Consider the following 16,187-nt stretch of genomic DNA (forward strand, 5'->3'; position numbering starts at 1 on the left):
ACAGCTAGTTTTTGGATAAAAAGCTGTCATGCGTTTACTGGCAGATGCCGTCTTCGTCCACACGTTGATGGAGGTTAGTTTTGGACGCCTCCGTCCATGAGGCTGTGTTCCACAACGTTTGTGGCTCAAAATCCGGGCTGACTCACTGACTCTTTCTGCTGATGAGGGGTTCTGCATCCTGTGGTGTGGCATAATTCTGACGACTGGACTGTGTAAGCAATGTGGGCTTCAACGGAGTTGGCTGGTAGAAAGTAAAGGAGAGAACATTAGTACAAATGTCCCTCACCACAGTACAAATGAGAGGCCGAGCAGCTTTTCTAGTTTGCTTTGGTTCTCGACAGAATGTGAAATTAGTCGCAGGGAAAATAATGTGTTTGTCAGCAAAGTTGAAGGTTCTGCACACGTGGAGGTGTTTGTATTCAGGACACATCCTGTATTGTGGCCCACCCATCACACAAAAGGCAGGCATGATAATTCAAAATGAGGACAGATTTTCAATATATCAATCCTCTTCGCTGCCAAAATCCTTCCTGGCAGCGTATTGTTGTACACTGAAGGGGCCAAAGATTTAGCATGTACACAGTCATCATGGCCTCCGAGCTACAAAGAGCCCCAGCTCATCACGCTGCCAGAAGAAATGAGTGCAGCTCACCAAAAACACAAAACTTGAACTCTGGCTTGAGGCCAAAGAGGAAATCAGTGAAGACGCATTACCTGGAAGAACCCTGTTTACCTGATCACTAAAGTGGCTCAAAGTGTCTGTATTAGAACTTGGACTGACTGAAATGGAAATCCAATAGATGAATGAGTCAGTGAGTCCACGGCATCTATTAGATTGTCATCAGTGGCTGATGAAGAGTCAGGCCAAATGCCGCAGCTCTGCCATCTCTGCACTGACTTATTAGTGTTTCTGGGAATCAGCAGCAGCTGATGAACTGGCTTTGGTTCACGTCGTTCCTGCCTTTCAAATTATATTCAGCTTCTTCAAATGGGATTTAGGGTAGTTTGCGTTTTTGCTACACATTCTACATAAAACAACTGCTCTGTCTTTTTGTAGGCATTCAGAATATTTCCTGACAATTTATAGCCTCATTTATTAATAAACTAGTTACAAATAGTTTATTTTAGGCATTTCATTGGCAGCTGCGTGCTGGGTCTGCACGAATTAGAATTAGTTTACGGTTCCAGGCCTCGTCTAATCCGGGTCTTGATGCTGTGCATTTTATGCTACATGATAATCTCAATTTAGCTGAAACGCTCATAAGTGAAAATCTTGGTTTTAATCGTAATCTGAGCCCAGAGAAGGTGTTGGAGCTTCAGGCACATTATGCTCCACATGTGGTGGGTTGACATGGATCACACAGGTGTTACTAATAATGTGACCACTGAGTGCATTACTGTACATTGTGACTACCATGGTGGATTCTACTCCCACATAACTAGAAACTGTGACGAACAGACACTTGAATGGTGGTAAGATCATTACAGAGCCGTCTTTGTGCTCAGCCGAGTGTAATGCAGGATGATCTGCAAAGATTCAGATTAGTAGGTAGTTTAAAAAGTGTTAACGCCTCCCTTCAAATTAAACTCTGCGCGTTTAAATCCCCTTTCCGGGGCTGTGATTGGCTGTGTGAGTTTACAGCGTGTCAAACATCTGGGAGAAAAGTGAGACGGTCTGGGCGTGGCCCGGAGAGACAGCCCGAGGAACCGGCCAATCGGAGGCGACAGCCTCTTTAAAGCCGCGCTGTGATTGGCTTGGAGGCCTGTCACCGTGCTTGTCGGGGGCGTGGCCCAGCAGCTGGAGTGTTGTGATTTCAGTCTGTCTCCAGTCTCGTCACGGGAGTGGAGGGCGCGTTTCGCTGCTCTGCGCGCGGTGGGAATATTCAGCTCTGGCGCACAGAACTCGAACTACCAACTTTTTTGCCGCCTCTACCGCTTCTCCGCCGCTACAGCGGCACGCTGGGAAGACTGCGACGCACGTTTCGCCACAGCGGAGGCGACGTAAAGGTAAGAATCGGGCTCGCGCGCTAGTTGGCGACTTTAACGACGCCGCAGCTGCGCTCACTTGGCTCGTTACGCGGCTGCAAGTTTGGCGCTGCGGGAGGATCGTTCCACGGACGCAGGACGTTGAGACTTCCACGTCGGCTCGTTACCGACGCGTAAACTGCGCGTTTGCGCAGCCTAAGTTGGGATTTGCTGCCGCGCTCGCGCGTTTTCGCCCTTTCTCGGCTCGTCTTGGAGTCCGGGGCATTTATTGCGCTCCGGGAAGGAAAAAGGCAAATTGCGGTGGTGCGTCGGCTGCCGTTGACGCCGCGTGTGTTTCTACCTGCGTGGTGCGGACAGCATGGGGTTAGTTTGCGGCTCCATCGCTGTTTTCCGCCGTTATAAACGGGGCGATCGCTCCGTTGACGTTCCTGCGGTAACGGGTCTGCTCGCGTTCACGGGCTCCGGATCCGTTTGATGCGCAGGAGCCGTTGTGACCGTGTTGGGAGAAGCTGCACCGCACCACCCGCACGCGCTCTACCTGCTCCATCCTGCTCACTTCGTGCAGTTTTGTCTTTTGGCCAAAGTCGGAGGGGGGAAACAGATGAGCTCATTGTTCTAACAGGTTCCTGCTTTTTCACGCAGCAGTGTTGGGTTTCAGGCTTCGCTCGCCGTGCACGCAGATATTAGAGACCTGCGTTTTCTCCCGTGACGCTCCCAGGAGCCGCCGGTGGTTATTTATGTTGAAATAGATGCCGGCGCTGCTCCGGAGCCTCCGCTCAGAAGAGGCTGTGATTTGTCTCGGCCTGTTGTACATTAGCCCTCATCTTCTCCCTCAGCGGGTGCTCGGTTTCCGTCAGGGCGAAGAAGATTCAACAATAAATACATCTCCCCACGCGCCAGCAGATCGTCTGCTCCGCTGGTTTCGATCTCGGCCTGTTGCAACACAATATGCGCGTTCCTGCCCGACGCACAAGCGACTCCTGTTGTTGTTGCTCGATCTGTAAAAAGTTTGGCAGGCGCCGTTAAAAACGTCCGTCGAGCTCAGGCACGTTGCGTTGATGGAGCTGCAGCGAGCGCGCGCGCGTGTTGTTTTGGCCGTTCGCGTCGTGGCGCAACCAGTCAGATGTCCAAGTGGAGGCCTCGCGGTCGGATCCCGTGACCGTGTCCCGCTCGTCTGGGCCGCTGCAGTCCCGTGACCGGACGGGCCGCCGGTGGCTGGTTTCCGGTGACTTGGCCGTTTGCTGCCGTGTGGTTCGCTGTGACAGGTTGCTGGTGCGATGCCGGAGGAGGGAGATGCTCTGTGGTCCGTACGCCCACTCGTACAGATGTGCGTTCACCTCCTGTGCCTCACTCCCACGTACGCAATCAACTGTGTGCTGTTTGTTTCCTCTCGGCCTGGTTTTAAGCATAACACCATTAGGGAAGTTGCGTTGTGCTGACGGGCGAAGGGAGCAAACGACCGGCGGTGCATTCATTTCCCCGTCACAGCTGAAAATTGCTTGCTCTTGGTCCAGCTCTCATTTCCACTCGCTGATAGGTTCAACTCAGTTAGCATGGTTAATGGTGCATTTAGCCCAGTGTGTAATTTTATTTCCGATTTTCATTTCAGTGCTTTTAGTTTGAAATGACAAGCGGCCGCGGCCGAGGGACGTGTGCAGATGGCGTCGTCCTAATGGTCCTCAGGGTAATGATGGTTGAAATGGGCTCCTGCCGGCGCCTCGGGACCGTGGCCTTTCAGGGACGTTCGGCGCGACGACTTCCATTTTCATCGTTGGGATAAAGTGTTGTGTCTGCGGTTTGAACTGGTCGGTGGAAACGATGGCTTTAGCTGCATGCGAGGACGCGCGTCGCATCAAAGCTGCAGCCGCCGTGCGTTCCGGGTCCGAGCGCGGCGCCGTCCAGCCGTCGGTGCAACGCGGCGGCGCTGCCCAAAGACGGGCCTCGCTGCAGGAGCAGCGCTGGACCTCCTCACGTGAGACGTGTGGGACTTCGCCGGCGCTGCACCTGAAACAGGCACCTCGTGTTTCATTTCAGTAATGGCCGGTTTCCCCTGGCAACCGAGCAGCTAGCGAGCGCTCGGTCGTTGAAGGGAAGCGGTTGCTCCGTGGGGAGTGGGGCTCCGAGGCTGAACCCCCCCACGGCCCGTTCGCCTGTGTCCAGTGAAGGCGGCGCGACCCCTGGACAGTGAATTATCGCCCGTGGCACCACAGACCCGCTGTCATCCATCACCCGGGGCCGACGCGGCGCTGGGCGGGTCCGGCCCCCTGCTGAGACCAATGGGCCTTGGCCTCCGCAAAGAAGCTGCATTAACATGTTGCGTGAAGCAGCTTGAACAGACAGGTTGAGAATAGCACGGACCGGCCTCTCGCTGGCTGCGTCTCAAGTGGCTCCTCCATCACTGTCCTGACGGGGAGTGGCCTTTTGTTCCCAACACTTAAGCTGCTGTTTCTAAGGAGCTCAAAAAGGCCGTTGTTGCTGCGCCTTGAAGACGCTGCTCCTGTTTGTGCTGATTCACTGCTGTGACTCCAGGGTTCATCAGCCTTCATGATATTTAAATGCACCCACCGTTTGCCTGTGGCGCTCCGTGCTGCAGGCGCTCAGCTCTCGCATATGCTCCCCTATTATTGCTGCAGCCTCCTGGAAGTAAAGGTGAATGCAGTCGGAGATTTCAGAGCTGCCAACTTTTCTCCCACAAGTCCAATCATCAGCCATTAGATGCGAATCCTTGGCAGGCTTGTAATTACTGGAGCTTCCAAAAGCAGGCGTGCAGTGGCTTCCCTCCTGTGGTCCCGGTGCGGTCGGCGCAGCACTGGAAACGATCGCCCAGCTCATGAGTGCGTGAGTTTGTGGAGCGAAAGCTTTGAGTTCAGCGAGGGGTTAGAGGGAAGATGAGGGAGGCGGGGGAGGCGCGGGGGAGGATGGAGGGAGGCCACAAACTGGACGGGCCACGGCGGCGGCTCGTCCCACAGACTCGCTGTCGTCCTGTGGTTGTGGAGCTGTTTTCAGACATTAACCCCTTGTCGAACACTGGCCCAGGAGCGCCGGCCCAGTAGCGCCGGCCCAGGAGCGCAGAGCGCCGGCCCAGGAGCGCAGAGCGCCGGCCCAGGAGCGCCGGCCCAGGAGCGCCGGCCCGGGAGCGCCGGCCCGGGAGCGCCGGCCCGGGGGCGCCGGCCCGGGGGCGCCGGACCAGGGGCGCCGGCCCAGGAGCGCCGGCCCAGGAGCGCCGGACCAGGGGCGCCGGACCAGGAGCGCAGAGCGCCGGACCACTGTCTGGTTCCGCTCTGTGAAGCTCAAGTGTAGCCTGTAGAATCGCAGCGTCAGCAGATCGTCTGGATTCATGTTTTTAAGACCACGGGGCTTCTTGTGGCTCATAAAAAATCTTCCATACGCATCAAACCGAGTTGCTGTGTACTTTCAGTTTTATTTGCGGCTTTGTTTAAATCTGAAATGCTGCATTCAGTGTTGATGCTTAAAGATTCATGCGTTTCGTCTCCCCACAGCCGCTATCAGTTGCCCTTTTAGATGAAGGAGAGAAACCTATTCACCGTAGAGCATCACAGACGCACGCACGCACTCTTTGATTTGCAACAAGGAGGCAGTGTGTGCTCCCCACAGGGCGGCTTGGAACGCATGCCCAACAAAAAGGAGCTCTCATGAAAGGAAGCAAAATGAATCATCCAGAATGAATCCTTGTCATTTTTCATGCATATTTCATGTGAAGAAGCCGCTAATGCGGCTTCGTATGTGCGTGGATTTTCATCGTTTTAAAGGATTATTAGCCGATGACTAAGCACAAAGATCTTCCAGAACTCCGATTCAGCTGTGTCACCCACAATCCCCATAATCCTGTTTATTTTAAAAACCTTAACTCTCAGCAGTGTAATATTAAGTGTGAAGCGAACCCTCTAAATCCACTCCCATTCCTCCGAGTCTGACTTAAGGAGGCCAGCGCCGCGGTGCAGCCCCTCAGGCCGTACATGCAGCCCAGGACCGGCCGCTCACAGCTGGATGAGCTGCGCTGGTGTTGCTCCAGCTGATGTTTCAGTGGCGCCGGAATGAGAGCAGACCTCGTGCGTTATGGATCGGCACTGCTGGGAAAAACTCAAAGCAACAACAAGAAGGAATATTCAGTGTCTGTACTGAATGAATAACCTCTGTCTGTCAGTGGGGTTGTTTTCATTCCCTTCCACTTTTAAAATAGTCTCCGTCATTTGACCGTTTGTCTATTGTCGATGCGCCTGTTAACGAGGTTTACCTGACAGGAAATGCCCCAAAATGGCCGCCGTGGGTGTGGAACAGATGTGAGTGACGATAATAAAAGCCTCGCGTCCAGATGTAGAATGGTTAAGTGGACAGTGGGCTGTGAAGCGTGGCTTCGTGGGCTTCAGGCTGCGATGCTGCTGCTGCTGCTCCTCGTGTCTCGGGGTCTGGACCTCCGTTAATCCTTGAGACTCCGTACTTTGGTTTGTTTATTTCCAAAGCTTGTGCTGGTGTTCGTGGAGTTTTCTGTCTTCCCTCGTTTCTGCAGTTCGCACTCAGAGCCCAGTTACTTCCCATTTCCTCCAAACAAACAGCTGTTGTTGCTGGAGGAAATGCAGCCATCCATCTTGGTGCCAGAGGTTATTTCCCTGGAAAGACGCTGCGGACACCGGGGCCTCTCTCCACCTCCCTCACATTTGATGTACGCACTTAAGAAGATTGTTTGGCGCAGCGGAGATTTGTCTTGTTTTCAACACTACAAGGTGCTACTGGCACATGTTGCCATGGTGAATTAGCCAAAAAACACAACACAGGCTGGTTGAAAATATCCATGTTTGTAATGAAACGCATGAGCCCGACATGCCTATCTTTAGTAAAACAACACATTCAGACCTTAGTGCTGCAGATTGAAGTCTAACAAGTGGTAGAATGATGAAATTGACAGAACACGAGCCTGATCCAGACACGGTGGAAGAACAGGTTGGCTTCATTTATGTTGGCTGATGACGCCTGGGAATCTGCTCTCAGCCATATCTGTTTTGGCACAAGGCACTTTCAGACTGTTCGCTGGTCTGTTGCTTCGACTCAAGCAAGTTGAACAAACTTCCTGCCAGACTGTTAAATGTAGGTTTGATTTAGGAGCCAGCTGCTCGACCGAGCTCCTGCTTTGTGCCGTTTCTAGATAAGAAACCTTCTTTTATGTAGTTTCTACACAGGTGATCTTAAGGAGGCTTTCAGCAGAGCTGCGACCGTGGGACAGTGTGAGGGGAGTTGTGACACAAACATCTGCCGCCGGCGCTGCCGTCGTCGGAGGCCACTACGGCTTGTTATCAGGGCCGTGCTGGCAGACCGGGTCCCACGCAGCTCTTATCATCACATAATGCATGTAAAGTGCACTAAGTTTAGCTACAGATACGCGGCAAGAAGAAGAAACGCACAACAAGTCATCTGGACCCACCGCGTGTGAGTCGGACGGCGCCGGTGGAACGTCCAGGTAGACGACCGCCAGCACCTGAATGTGTGTTTAATCACCGCCCCTCATGATGCTCGGCATCAAATGAGCTGTGTGATTATCAGCAGAGCTGCACGGAGCAAACCCAGCACGACGGCCGCAAGCCGAGCGGCTGCAAAAGTCATCTTTATCCCTGAGATCCAGAACAGTGGGTGACGCTCAGCAATGTGGGTCAAGAGTTTGCGGCTCAGCACGACTGGAAGATTGAATATCGCGTTTTCCCTGGTCTGTTTTTTGCTAATGCGCTGCCTTCTCGTGGCCGAGGCGTCCGGGCCTGTTCATGGAGGCGCCGACTGCTCAGTTACTGCAGAAGCCTCACGTCGCGCGTTGCTGCTTATTGCCGTTTGTTCAAATGAGAGTTTTTATGGTGCTGAAATGTGAAATGAAGCAGGAAATTAAAAAGCTAAGATAAGCTTTTTTGACTGTCTCTGCAGCGACGGCCCTTCCTGTTTCACTCCAGGTGACGCTATTCACAGGCTTAATTTATGCGCGCGTTCAGAGCCTCCGTTGCGAAGCGCTGCATCCTTTTAAAACGGACCCGACTGCATCTCATTTCCAAAGTTTCCAGAAATAGCCGCGGCGCTTGACCCGGTTCCTCTTAAGCGCCGCGCTGTGAAGGGGCTGCAGGAAGTTGAACTCTTCAAGCCCCTAATTTCAGGTGAAAGGTTCATTGATGGTTGATGAAAGTGAGCCTGGATCCCGGCTCTGCCTCTCCCGCAGGCTCCTGATCCAATTTCGTATGCACCCTGTGCTCTGCAGATAGGAATTCTGGCTGATTTTCCACCAAACACGACTCCGCAGCTGATGCTTAAATCTGGAATGCGTTAAAATTAGAGTGTGCTGCGTTGTGGCTATGTGTAAGCGTTGGTGGGAGGCTCTGGCTCTTTTTAATCTATACTCCAGCTCTCACGCTATTATTTGTGTGTATTCTACTGGTCACCATATGTGCCTGGACTCGGTGTAAGAGAAGTCTGCGCGCCCACACAGCGCTTGGTCATTTCCCTCCGTTTCTCAGAACCCCGGACCTGCTTCCGTTGAAGGCAGCTATTTTTAAAGGCGTCTTTGCTGGGTGGGCGGCTCCGTCTCTTAGCGGGGGGGGGGCAGTTCGTTAGTGTCCTATAAATCCACGCCGGCAGAGGTCCAGGGTGACTAACGCACACCTCCCCCTCCTCCTCCCATGTTTGAGCCTGGTGTTGACTCAGCCAGCAGCTGCGACTGTGGGGGGAGAGGGGCCGTGCTTGTGGTCAGGACCCGTTCTTCATGGAGGCATCGTGGGTCCGTCCTCATCAGAGCTCCAGCCATGACTCACCCAATCAATCATTATAGAAGATGTGTTGATGAACAAAGCCGGATGCAGAGTCGCATCTGCTCCAACGTAAAAACAATCAAATACAGAACTTTCATTAATGACTTAAACGCTCGTGTCTGAGAGTGGAGGATGGTTTTCTGGTAGAAGCTGAATAAAGTCCTCATGTTTTGTTAGAATGGTTTGTTTTGCCCAGTCAGGAGACCAGACATTGATTTACAGCTTCTTCGTTCTTGGCCCATTTCTGACTTACAGATTTATTTACTTTTTTACAGTAGAAGATCTCAATGCTGTGACATAATTACGGTGCTTCGTTCATTCTGATTTTTACACGCTGTTCTTATGAAGATGGATCAAGCGTTGCTGAACTCAGTGCTACAAACGCGTGAACGTAACGGAGTCGTGGCTCGGCCGCGGTTTTCAATCCGAACCGAGGAGGAAGAGGAAATGGCTTCTTATTAATGGGGATAATGGCGCCTGTGTTGAAGTTAAATGTGGAGAGCGAGAAGGTGAAGTGCAGCCGCAGACGCTGTGGAGGTGTGTGTGTGTGTGTGTGTGTGTGTGTGTGTGTGTGTGTGTGTTTGTGTGTGTGTGTGTGTGTGTGTGTGTGTGTGTGTGTGTGTGTGTGTGTGTGTGTGTGCGCGTTCCTGGTTCTGGGCTTTGGACAGGTCATAAATCCTAATCAGGTGTTGGCTGTTTCACTTGTGCACGGTTTTCATTACGCTCCTCAGTCACTTGCTGCCTGCAACACATTGGATTGGATGTTGTGGCGTCCGATACAGGTTGTGTAGTCGTTTCCTGGACGTCCTGACGTTAAACTGCGCACGTCTGACTGTGTAGTTTCCCACCGAGCCCAGAGAGAATCCACCCGTTTCAGTCACATGACGGCTGCTGCTGCTTTGACAGGCTCAAACTAAACTCTGCTCTATGATCCATTCCTGCATCTTACATTATCGTGTAGTCGGGTTAGTACATTCACCATCTGCTGTAGATGACAAGGGGTCAAGTTGTTTGTCAGCAAATTGGATTGGAGTCAAACTGTGATGCTCCAAACATGAGCACAATGATGGTGGTTCTGGCGGTAATTGTGTGTCGGTGTGCGCATTCCTGCGGTGATGTGGACGAGTGCGGGGGGCTGAAAAACATGTTCATTAATTGACTGCGAGGCTGTAAAGTCGTTTCTGCCAAAAGAGAGACGCAAACACAACAAAGCGCCTCCCACACAGTCACTTCCCCGGTTCAGAGCGCGAGGCTCCTCATCGCGCCCTCCGTGACTCCGCTGCTCCCCAAGGGCCAGTTTCATGTGACTGATGCCACTAAAGTCTACTGGGAGTAAACAAAGCTCCCAGCACCAACACGCAGCTCAGCGACGGCTGAGAAGAATGAGGGGGGACGCCTTCGCACAGGGAACCGCGGCTCCGCGTCGGCTGCAGGTGGAGGAGAACTGTCAATGACATCACCTGAAATGCTGGCGAGGAGGTCGGACCTGACCTTCACTGAACCGCACCGAGAAGAACACGCGCCGTGGCCAGTGCTGCAGCAACGCTTCATCATGTTGACTAAAATAGGCTTTTCTTCTCCACACTCACTGATTCCAGTCCGTGTGGTGCTTTTCCAGCTATCGAACACTCTGGACATCAGTTGTTTAATGACGCCGATCACTTTTCCAGCGTCTGTGTCGCGCCTGAATGCAGTCATCGGTTCAGTTCGTTTGAGCTCGGGGATTTGTCAGACAATTTTGTTCATTTAAAGCAAAGGCTGTTGCCACGCAATCGGCACCACCCGCCCAAGCCTCCATCTTTGGAGCCTCAGTTTAAGCGAGGCACCATGTTCCAGATAAAAGGACAAATTAGAGACGCTGGAAGAAAAGCCACAGATGAGCAATCTCTCAGCCGTCGCTGGACGGAATGCGAAACTTTGCTTTGAACCATTGAATACAAAGACACTGATACTTTTATTTTTTGAGTTGTGTGAAATGTGTTTAATCAGATCTCTTGTGTAAGTTTCATTGAGTCTTTAATGGAAATCATGAGTCATTTAACGAGTTCTACCCCCCGCTGGGATCTGGCGCACCTCCAGCCGCGCGCCGCACCCGTTCTTCGCTCGTCAGTCGAAGCCCATCTGATGTGAAAATGAAATGCTTAAAAATGACTGATCTGTGCTCAACGTGTGCGGTAGACACAGGTCAGTTGCTGTGTCAAGGCAGTCCATTCACCAGGAAGACCTTTTTAATTAGGCTGTGTCCTTGTAATTAAGCAGCCGGCGTAATGCCTGTGTCCATTTGTCAGCCCTGCTCGGCTGCAGGAGCTGCAGGACGTGCGCTCCTTTGTCTCCTCGCGGCTTCTGAGGTCTCTGCTTCCTATTATGCCGTCGTATTCACTGAAATGTATTTTCTTCGTCTTCTCCTTTAGATTAGCATGATAATGCCCCGCGGGGGCGAGGGGAGGGTAAGTGGTCGAGGAGCTGCAGCAGGACAGCTCATCAGACGTGCTGTGCAGGACCGTGGTTATTGTCGCGCTGAATGAAGCGTTGCTTAAACCGACGGCCTCAGTTCCCACATTTATCTTCTATATACTACCGTTGTCGATTGCGTTGGCCTCACAATGGCAAATTATGGCCTATGTCCTGGTCCTTGGAGTTTTTCCCTGCTGTTTTTTGTGATTTGCCAATTCTTTGTTTTTCGCCCAGGCTCTGTTCAGATGTCACATGATGTATAAATCAATAAACGTGTTGCATTTCACACCTGTGGAGCCCGCGACGCCTGAAGGCATCGTCGCCTTCGTCCGGCTCAGGGCTTCGTGGGGACGGGGGCTTAGACGGAGCCTTGTGGTTGATGCAGGTCAGGCCACCTTGAACTCCTCAGCTGGATTTATAGTGTCGGCGGTGGACAGGGTCAGCACGAGTACAATGTAAGCTCCAGACAGGGAGCAGACGCGACGAGCACAGACGAGCCTCTGGAGAACCCTGCAGGGGTCAGAGGTCGCGTGTTCACGGCCTCCCGGCCACATGACCTGAATGCTGATTGATTTTGAGTGCGAGTCCTGGAAGGGAGGCCCCCGGTGCAGCAGGGAGGGGTCAGGCCACTTACCCCCCGCCCACCGCTGGGGCGCTGCAGCGGAAGAGGAGTAACGCTGGGAGTCACAACACGCCGGGCTCCTCAGCGGGCGTGTTTTCACTTTCCCTGAAACCAGACACAGACCACATGTTTTCCTTGAATCGGCAGCGGGTGGAGACGGGGCCGCGGCCGTTTAACCTCATCATCCCTGGTTTGTTGGCAACTGCTACACGAGACGAGAGGCTGAACTCGGACCCTTTGAACTGTGTATCCTCTAAACAGCAGCTTGTAAATCTGGCACAGGCCTCAGTTCTATCAGTCACAGAGGACGGACGCACACGTACGCAGTGAAGCGAAGGATAAAACTTGCTTGTTTCCTTTAATTTCTCTCCAGCGCTGAGCTCGACCTTCATGTGCGGCTGAGCTAATTCTTTCACTTTTGGCCAGTAAAAACCACCAAGTTATAAAACAGTGTTCTGCCCGTAGCTCTTCTCACAACTGCTTAGACTGTGTATCATAGTATTTGAATGTTGTCAGAGAGCAGCTAATTATGGTAGAATGTTTGTCCTTATCCAGCATATGCAGCGGTGTGATGTTATTTAAATGTGTCGTATCCTCCAGTGAAATAGAACAAGGTCACAAATAACACTGGAACCCAGAATTCCTCTTCGCCCTCAAACCCCGATTTTCTCTATCAGCAGTCTGGAATATTTGAAGCCAAATCGCTTCAGCTTGAAGAAGCAGCGACCCGTCGACGCCGCCGTGTCTCTTTTCTCTGCGTCTCAATGAAAACATTTCCAGCGCAGTGATTTTGATCTCAACAGTCTTTCAATTAATCCTCAAAACGGCCTTTATTTATATGTAAATACGAGTCGTGAAGGTCTTTGATTTTGACATTTACAGCAATAAGTTACAGACGGCCTCTTTTTGACAAAGTAAAATTCCCGCAGCTATGGACCGACTACTTTAATTAACTCTGCTTCCACAGAAAATTGCAGAAATAAGCTGCAGCAGGAAAAAGTTGTAAAGGGGCTGACGAGTGTAATATAAAAGGCTCGAGCGGCGCATTATCCCAGGAAGTTGCATCGCTAATCCTCGGACCGGATCGGGCACCCTGGAGTTTGGATCTGGGATGATGAGCAACTAAATCTTCCTACAGTGTCCTCCGCTGATTAATTAAACTGCTACAAGAGTATTAACAGACTAGAGGAAGGAAGAATGGAGCCAGGCGAGCGGGGGGAGGTCCGTGGCCCAGGGTCCGTGGTCTGTGGCCCAGGGTCCGGTGCTCAGGGTCTGTGGTTTCCGTGGGCCAGGGTCCGGGGCTCAGGGTCCGTGGTCTGTGGCCCAGGGTCCGGGGCTCAGGGTCTGTGGTCTCCGTGGGCCAGGGTCCGGGGCTCAGGGTCCGTGGTCTCCGTGGGCCAGGGTCCGGGGCTCAGGGTCCGTGGTCTCCGTGGGCCAGGGTCCGGGGCTCAGGGTCCGTGGGCCATGGTCCGTGGTCTGTGGCCCAGGGTCCGGGGCTCAGGGTCTGTGGTCTGTGGCCCAGGGTCCTGGGCTCAGGGTCCGTGGTCTGTGGCCCAGGGTCCGGGGCTCAGGGTCTGTGGTCTCCGTGGGCCAGGGTCCGGGGCTCAGGGTCCGGGGCTCAGGGTCCGTGGTCTGTGGCCCAGGGTCCGGGGCTCAGGGTCCGGGGCTCAGGGTCCGTGGTCTGTGGCCCAGGGTCCGGGGCTCAGGGTCCGTGGTCTGTGGCCCAGGGTCCGGGGTTCAGGGTCCGTGGGCCATGGTCCGTGGTCTGTGGCCCAGGGTCCGGGGTTCAGGGTCTGTGGTCTGTGGCCCAGGGTCCGGGGCTCAGGGTCTGTGGTCTCCGTGGGCCAGGGTCCGGGGCTCAGGGTCCGTGGTCTGTGGCCCAGGGTCCAGGGCTCAGGGTCTGTGGTCTGTGGCCCAGGGTCCGGGGCTCAGGGTCTGTGGTCTCCGTGGGCCAGGGTCCGGGGCTCAGGGTCTGTGGTCTGTGGCCCAGGGTCCAGGGCTCAGGGTCCGTTGACCATGATCTGTGGTCTGTGGCCCCGGGTCCGGGGCTCAGGGTCTGTGGTCTCCGTGGGCCAGGGTCTGAGGCCCAGGGTCCATGGTCCAGGGTCTGTGGTCCAGGGTCCGTGGTCCGAGGCCCAGGGTCCAAGGTCCGTGGTCCAGGGTCCGTGGGCACCGCTGCCCTGCTGTACCTGCAGCCGGTTACCAGGTGTGTCACCAGAAGCTGGTGGGACAGGAGTGGTTGGAAAAGGCCGAGGGAGCCGCCGTCCCAGGTTTAGCGCCGCTCACGCTTGGCCTCGCATTGTTAACGTGACGGAACCAAATGGAACCAGCTGTTCTCCCGCCGTGGGTACTGTATCCGTTCACCCGATCAATAAATGAGTCGTATCACAAGTGCGAGCGCTACGGACCTGATGCGTCCATAATCGATTGTGCAGGTTGCGTCGGCCGTGATATCGAGGCAGCGAAAGCAGGCGAAGCAAACATCCGGTGCAAATGGTCCAGAGGCCCAGCATTGATTTCCTTCAGCCGTGGTTTTCAGATATCTCAGTGTTCATGCATTTCGTCAGCTGGTTCTGGACTGGAAGGCTCATTCCTTCCTTTGTATGTCACTCGGTCAGAATGGGTCAGAACATTGTTCTCAGCCTTAACGGGGCTTGTGCCACAGATCCTTCTGCGTTCGCTTGTGTTGGCACCAAACTGGTACCGACTTCACTCAATTCTCAGTGGCATGAATTGAAGCAGACATGTTGGCATGACGGCAGCAGATGCTCACATCAGCTGATGAACTGAAGCTTCAGCCATGAAGCACAAAGGCTCTAAATGCATTTAGGGCCCATTTGTGGTCTGGGAACTTTAAGTCTTATCGCTTGGCGCCTTATCGGCTTCATTTGATGTTTTGTTTTCCCAGGCTGTTAGTTTGAAGCTGAGGCTTTTCTCAATCAGCATTTTAACATGTGCTTCTGAAACGACACACTTTTCTTCCTGGGGCTGGAGGTACTGAGAACTAAGCTGGGACGCGACTTTGCTTTAACCTTAACTGAACCATCAGCAGCATGTGGCTGCCAGCTGGTGCCTCTGCTAATCCAGAAGTTGCTGCCTCTGCAAATCTTCCTGAGCTTCTGCTGCTTGAAATGTGCTGGACGTGAGGTCAAAGAATCTGTCAGTTTGTCTTTGAGCAGGTCGGGATTCATGGAGGTCACTGCTGCGTTTGACCTGGCTTCAGGTTACGGATTAGCTGCGCAGAAAGTTTCTAAATCAAGGGTTTTCCACAGCAACTCTCCATTAAATGAACCTTTTTAAAGTGACAGAAGTGCAAACGCTCGTAGTGATGTGAACACGGCTCCAGAGGATTCACATCAGATTGAACTGATTGCTTTTTTTAATGCTCATTGTTCATCGACAGTTGATGTGATGCAGGGAATTAAACGGATTCGCGGTGTTCAGGAGTTGGTTCTTTCAGATCGGAAGCGAAGCCCAGAGAGGTTGTACATTATTCAGACTTTCACAGCGAGCGTGTTCTGTAGCAGAGAGGGGTGGATGTGCAGATGTGGCCGCGGTCGGTCAGGTTCCGTTCCGTTGTCGTTGAGTCTCCTCCTCGGTTCAAAGCCGCGCTGAGCTTCTCGTCTGACCTTTGTCTCGTTCTGCTGGAAGTGAACGGCGTCCAGCCTGGAGTTCAGGCTGCATCACACTATCGCACACACACACTGGTGTAACAGTCGTCTCGTGTTTTTCCTCCTGCAGATACGTTGACAGCTGCTCTCGGAGGCGTGGACCCACTGATAAATCTGTCTACCTGCCGGACCGCCGCCCTCACACTGTCACACTGAAGGTACGTGCTGCAGCGTTCCTCTCAGCTCTGGAGCGGACGCGGTGCCGTCCAATCCGTTGCTGTGTTGAAACCCGGCTGCCAACGCCGGCATCGCCCTGAAACGGCACCTGCTCCTGTATGTCACACACATTTAAAGGCTTGTCTGTCATGACGCAGCTAAGAAGGCGCGTCCTAGGACCTGCAGCCCGTCTTGTGTGCTTTCAGATGCTGAGGACAGCTGCTCTGGGATTCCTCAGGACACGTTACTTGTTGCTTTTTGTACATTTGCAGCTTAGAAGCGCTCATTAGTTGGTGGGTTTGCTTCGTGTTTTATTCTGTACTGTTCAATATCTGTCGGTCCCAGAGCCGAGAGCTAGCGCTGCTCTATCAAAGCCTTGTCTGTTTTTCCAGATAAAGTGGCTTTGTCTTTATCTGTGGTGTTGGTGCCTTATCTGATCCCTCGGTCTGAGGACGTAATGCGTGGTACCAGGCTGTGAAGCACCGACCTAAACCTGTGAGC

At 53.2% G+C, this 16,187-nt stretch overlaps 1 protein-coding gene across 1 annotated transcript in view; it reads left to right on the plus strand.

Annotated features, from left to right (window-relative positions):
• The first annotated feature begins 1,806 nt into the window (after positions 1-1,806).
• The window catches only part of LOC114843241 (semaphorin-6C-like), a 58,260-nt gene continuing 43,879 nt past the window's right edge, over positions 1,807-16,187 (plus strand). The window contains exons 1-2 of the mRNA XM_029129600.3: positions 1,807-2,007; positions 15,601-15,688. The gene's annotated coding sequence lies outside the window, so the exon portion shown is untranslated. The remainder of the gene's footprint in view (positions 2,008-15,600; positions 15,689-16,187) is intronic.

This window comes from Betta splendens, chromosome 16 (genome assembly GCF_900634795.4).
Source record: "Betta splendens chromosome 16, fBetSpl5.4, whole genome shotgun sequence".
Classification (NCBI taxonomy): domain Eukaryota; kingdom Metazoa; phylum Chordata; class Actinopteri; order Anabantiformes; family Osphronemidae; genus Betta; species Betta splendens.